Source organism: Pseudorca crassidens, chromosome 12 (assembly GCF_039906515.1).
Source record: "Pseudorca crassidens isolate mPseCra1 chromosome 12, mPseCra1.hap1, whole genome shotgun sequence".
In the NCBI taxonomy this organism is placed as follows: Eukaryota; Metazoa; Chordata; class Mammalia; order Artiodactyla; family Delphinidae; genus Pseudorca; species Pseudorca crassidens.
The window spans coordinates 62,096,823-62,103,018 of NC_090307.1; positions in this window are offsets into that span (position 1 = coordinate 62,096,823).

The following is a 6,196-nucleotide window of genomic DNA, read 5'->3' on the forward strand; positions in this document are numbered from 1 at the left end:
TGCAAAAGGAAAGGGCTCATCTGTTCTTAGTCAGCTTTTGACCTTTGACTATATAAACACAAGAATCGCATTGGGCTCCAGCTAGGAAACAGCATTACCACTCTGCTCCCCAGATGAACAAAATGAGTCTTTTCGTTAAGTTTTACAGAGTGTACTAGAGCACCATTTCACAGAACATTACATTTAATAATTTATTCTTAAAGAATAGGGCAGTTGTTAAGAGCTTGGCCATCTCAGTAATTTTTCTTTTTTTAAAGTGAGGAGATTGGACCAGATCTTTTCTAGTCTTTCCCGCTCTGAAATGCTGATGCCAGGACTCATCAAATCAGCTGTTTCCGAATCTGTACTACCATTCCTGTCCTTCCACCGCCCTGGAACCACAGCTCCTTGTCTTGACATTAACACACACAAGTGGCACACAGTGTGCAAGTCGTGCCAAAAGCACCCCCCTTCCATGAAGGACCATGAAGGCCCAGCACGGGGATCAAGTGCCTTTGTTACTGTGCCCTGGTATTACCCAGTAGGAAGTGGGCCCCAGAGGAAGTGGGGATACGTCTCCTCTAACCTTCTTTTTTTTTTTTTTCGCTGTACGCGGGCCTCTCACTATTGCGGCCCCTCCCGCTGTGGAGCACAGCCCCCGGACGCGCAGGCTCAGCGGCCACGGCCCACGGGCCCAGCCGCTCCGCGGCACGTGGGATCCTCCCGGACCGGGGCACGAACCCGCGCCCCCTGCATCGGCAGGCGGACCCCCAACCACTGCGCCACCAGGGAAGCCCTCCTCTAACCTTTTTTATTAGCAGAATCAGTTTAGGAGGTTAGTTATTTGCCACCTGGACCTTTTAGCTGCTCTCTAACAATTACCTTTCACCTCTTTCAGGTGAAAACTTGTCCCCAAGAAACCCTATTTAAGGCAAACCCCTACAAAGCCTTCAAGTGTCGGTGGACATGAACTCCCCCAGTTAAGACTTGGCACCCTCCCTCTAAGTTCCCATTCATCCTGCACATACACTTTATTTTATAATCATTTCCCTGCAGTGTGTAAGGTCTTACCAAGAAGGGACTACGATCTTCCGCATCTCCATCTTCAGAGCCCTGGAGCCTAGCCCATTAATAGGGGCTGAAAATACATTTGTACAGCACATGAATGAATGAAAGTCTCTCCTGACCCATTTCACTCTGCTCTGACCACTCTTTCACTATGCAGCTTAGGCTATTTATACCAACCACACAAGAATATGAAGCAAATGAAGTAAAGAGATGCAAGATCATTTTTCTTAGTCAAGGAACATTTTATATAAGCAAGGAGCATTGGCTGTTTAAACAGATTTTCTATGAATACTTTTGTAACTGGTCAAGGAAGACATGAATTCAGATACGCACAGCGATTTTAAGGAGTCTAGAGCTGCTGCTTCTGCCTAGAATTAAAACTCCCCAAAGAGCCTAAGAAATGGTCCATCTCCCTCTTCTCAGCCCTAAATGAAGACCTGAACAAAAATCAGTAACAGGTAAAGAAGCAGTTCTGAAGGTTTTCATCCACTAAAAAGAAGTGAGTATAAAAGAAAACTATTTAAAAAAAAAGAAAATTATTCATTTTTAACTTTTTTTCTTAGACTGTTTCTCAAAACGAACACAGCTTTATTTTTCATGTAATGAAAATAACACGTTAATTGAAATAAATTCAGACAGTACAAAGGGTATAAAGAAAAAAATGAAAATTATCTTTAATCCCATCACCCAGAGAGATTTAACATTTTGATATGTACCTTTCTGCATTTTTTTCCATGCACATACAAAAAGTGTGATCATGTTATACATAACACTGTAAAATTTTGAAAATTAAACTTAATCTATCATGGGCATTTTTCCTTTATGATAAATACCGATCTTTATTATTATTTTTAAATCTGTAGCCATTGTATGGCTGCACTGTAATTTGTTTAATCAGTTCTCTATTGATGACGATCATTTACATGGCTGCTAGGATTTCAGTATTATCCTGTGAGATACATACAACTTCATAGACTTTTCCAGTTATTTCCTTAGAATAAATTAACAGAGGTAAAATTGCTGGGTAAAAGATTTGCATATTAAGAAACTGAGTACAGTGGACTTCCCTGACAGTCCAGTGGTTGGGACTTTGCCTTCCAATGCGGCCGGCGGGGATCAGGGGTGGGGTTGGGGGTTGGTGCGGGTTCGATCCCTGGTCGGGGAGCTGGGGTCCCGCGTGCCTCGCGGCCAAAAGGCCAAGATGTAGAACGGAGGCAATACTGTAACAAATTCAATGAAGTCTTTAAAAATGGTCCACGTCAAAAAAATCTTTTAAAATAAAAAGAAACTGAGTACATATTGCCAAATTACTCTCTGGAGAGGCTGGTCTTATTTACATTGCTACCACCACAGGATGAGAGGTTGTTGCTCCACACATTACCCATACCAGCAATTAGCAGTCTTAAAGTTTTGCCAATCTGTTAGGCAAATATTGTATTCATTGTTTTTCTTTTTCTTTTTTTTTTTTTTTGCAGTACGCGGGCCTCTCACTGTTGTGGCCTCTCCCGTTGCGAAGCACAGGTTCCGGACGCGCAGGCTCAGCGGTCATGGCTCACGGGCCCAGCTGCTCCGCGGCATGTGGGATCTTCCTGGACCGGGGTGCGAACCCGTGTCCCCTGCATCGGCAGGCGGACTCTCAACCACTGTGCCACCAGGGAAGCCCTATATTCATTGTTGTTTAATTACTTTGATTACTTGACCAGGAAGCACTGATCAAATTCTGAGAAAAAATTTCACTTAAGCAATGGAAGCCACTAGGTTCAGTCTCACATTAGGGAAGTAACAAGTCACCTGAATATGTTAATGGCTTAGGTGACATTCTGCTTACTATTTTTTCTATTTCTATTTTTATTTTTAATTAATTAATTTTATTCTTGGCTGCACTGGGTCTTAGGTGCGGCACGTGGGATCTTAATCGTGGCATCCGGGAACTTTCATTGCTGCCCGCGGGCTTCTCTCTAGTTGTGGCATACACGTTTTCTCTCTCTAGTTGTGGTGCACAGGCTCCAGGGCACGTGGGCTCTGTAATTTGCGGCACGCGGGCTCTCTTGTTGAGGCTTGCCCGCTGAGTTGCTCTGCGGCACGTGGGATCTTCCCAGACCAGGGCTCGAACCCGCATCCCCTGCGTTGGAAGGCGGATTCTTTACCCCTGGACCACCAGGGAAGTCCCGGCTTATTATTTTTTTAAACAGTCTGCTCTTGAAGTCCTTGTCTTTAAGTTACTGGCTGTTCTGATTTTCATTCCTGTTTGGTCCTACACATCCACAGTTAACTCGAGGAGAAGTTGGAAGGACCATGAAGAAATGATTCACTGCCCTTATCCCCCCTCACCCAGGTGTAAAACAGCATGAAACAGCTGAGCACTTCAGTGTACCACTGTGACCAGTGACTCTCTTTGCATCTTCAAATTTCCTGCTTGAAGAACCCCCCCAACCCTGCCTCCTAAAACTCTCTCTTACTCACCCAGCAGTAACCTCATCCCTTTTTTTCCTTCCTTTGAGTTTTGACTTCATAACAACTGGCTGTCAGTTGCTCCTCTTCCCTTAAAGCGGGACTGGGCCTGCATTTCACATTATTCATTAGAAAACCAGGCGAGGCAGGCCGGTTGGCATTATTAGCCGGCAGTGTACACAGTGATCTGCCGGAGGCTGCCTTAGTAAGTAGGATGTGACCTAGGAGATCTTTGCAATTTAGAATTTCTGACTAAAAAGTTCCATGGATGAGGCGAACCACCTGTTAGATACTAGAAAGAACTTTTTGCCAGGAACCACCTTAATCATTTTCCATAAACTGAATGGTTTAATGTTCCAATTATACTTTCAGAAATTGAGGACCAAACCTTCACAGAATCTAGTAAGTGATGAGGTCAGAATTCAAATCCAAGTCCCTCTGATGACAAAGCTCATGGTTTCCATGATCCATGTCCTCAGTAGCCCCAATTTGTGATGCTTCAAATGGAGAAGTCATAGGGTTTGCAGAGCCAAAGTGCCCACATTTGGTCATTCCCCCCAACTTTATTCTAGCTCCCCTGGTGCCCAATGCCCCATCTCCCACCCCCCAAATACATGCATTCTTTTTTTTTTAATATTTTATTTATTTATTTATTTATTTAGGCTGTGCCGGGTCTTAGTTGCAGCACGCAGAATCTTTTAGTTGCAGCATGTGGACTTCTTAGTTGCGGCATGCGGGATCTAGTTCCCCGACCAGGGATCAAACCCAGGCCCCCTGCTTTGGGAGCGCAGAGTCTTACCCATTGGACCACCAGGGAAGTCCCAAACACATGCATTCTTTAATTAAAGGGTTGGCCACTATAGTTAGGGCCAACTTCCCTGGGCTTATGGCAATAGCACTAACTTAGAATAGTGGAATATAGCCTAACCAGGCAGCCATAATGTCCATTACATGTATGTAATCAAGCCAGCTTCAATCAAGCCTACAGGGTTAGGTCACTAACATTTGAAATCACTGATGTCCGTGTGGGTCTGTGCTCAGAAACAATGACTTTGAAAGTGGGAGGGGGACACCCTTGGCGGTCCAGTGGTTAAGACTTTGCCTTCCAATGCAGGAGGTATGGGTTCGATCCCTGGTTGGGGAGCTAAGATCCCACATGCCTCCCGGCCCAAAAACCAAAACATAAAACAGAAGCAACATTGTAACAGATTCAATAAAGACTTTAAAAATGGTCCACATCAAAAAAAAAAGAAAAAAGAAAAAAAGCGGGAGGAAGAGCAGGGATTTTTCAAAGAGTCCCCACAATTCTAAACTAAGGACTTTGGGAAGAATAGTTGATTGTGCAGTGGGATGGCTCTAGAAATGAACTCACATTACTGGGTGTAAGAGATATTAATCCTGACATTTGCACTTGAGAATTATTTGGGTTAACGATAAGTCAGAGTCACCCTGGGCATTAACAAATCTTTTGGACTGCTGAACAGAGTGGTGTCACACTTACTGGCAGTTGAATGTTGAACTAAAAGCATTTTACTTTCTGTATCATTGTTGAAAAAGTTTTAACAGGCTAGACAGTCCCTTAACCCTGATCCTTAATATTTTAAGCATGACTCTTTGCACTCTTTGGTTTTACTCCTAAGTAACAGAAATTAGGGACACCTGCTAAATCCTTGCTTACTGTTAGACACCAATGAAATATACACGTTCTCTACAGATTGTCACCTCCAAAGAGACTGCTCTACCGTGGAAGACCCCATGCTAACACCTACTCTAAGCTAGGTACTTTTTTTTTTTTTTTTTTTTTTTGCGGTACGCGGGCCTCTCACTGCTGTGGCCCCTCCCGCTGCAGAGCACAGGCTCTGGACGCGCAGGCCCAGGGGCCACGGCTCACGGGCCCAGCCGCTCCGCGGCATGTGGGATCCTCCCGGACCAGGGCACGAACCCGTGTCCCCTGCACCGGCAGGTGGACTCTCAACCACTGCGCCACCAGGGAAGCCCCTAAGCTAGGTACTTTTAAAAGCATTTCATAGGTACTTCATGTCATTTTTACAGGTGTTTCATAATGTCTGCTGGAGGAACATCTGGGACCCTTCCTTAAAAGGTAAGACCTTTTTCTCCTAGGAGTGTTGTCATCTGCATACAGTCCTTGGAACTGCTGCAGCCATCTTGTAACAATCATAGGAGTCCTAGCTGAGGATGGAGGAGTAAAAGATGGAAGGCACTCAAGTTTTTAAGGACATCCTTGAGTAACTGAATTATCTAATATTGGAACTTCTCTACCTCTGGAATTCTTTTCATGGGAGATCATGAACCCAGTACTGTTTAATCTACTTCAGTTAGGTTTCCTGTTACTTGTATGGAAAAGCACTCTCACTGATACACATGCATGTAAGTCTAAATCCATGCAGACATACGGCCCTTTCAGAGAGGTCAAATATATTTGCACTGTGGTTAAGATTTTCATGGTCAAGAAATATTGAATTCCTCCCACATGCCAGGCACAGTACAGGTTGCTGAACCAAATGGGTTGGGGAGGGCAGGATTCTGCACCTTTGGTGGAGAATGTGGTAAATGTGGTAATGAAAGTGGAGCCAGGTGTACTTAGGGAAGGTATCATGAAGACTAGGCCAGGAGGCTAGAGAAGGCCCTAACAGAGTCCAGTAAAAGCATGCATTCCAGATTTAAAGACCCATGCCAT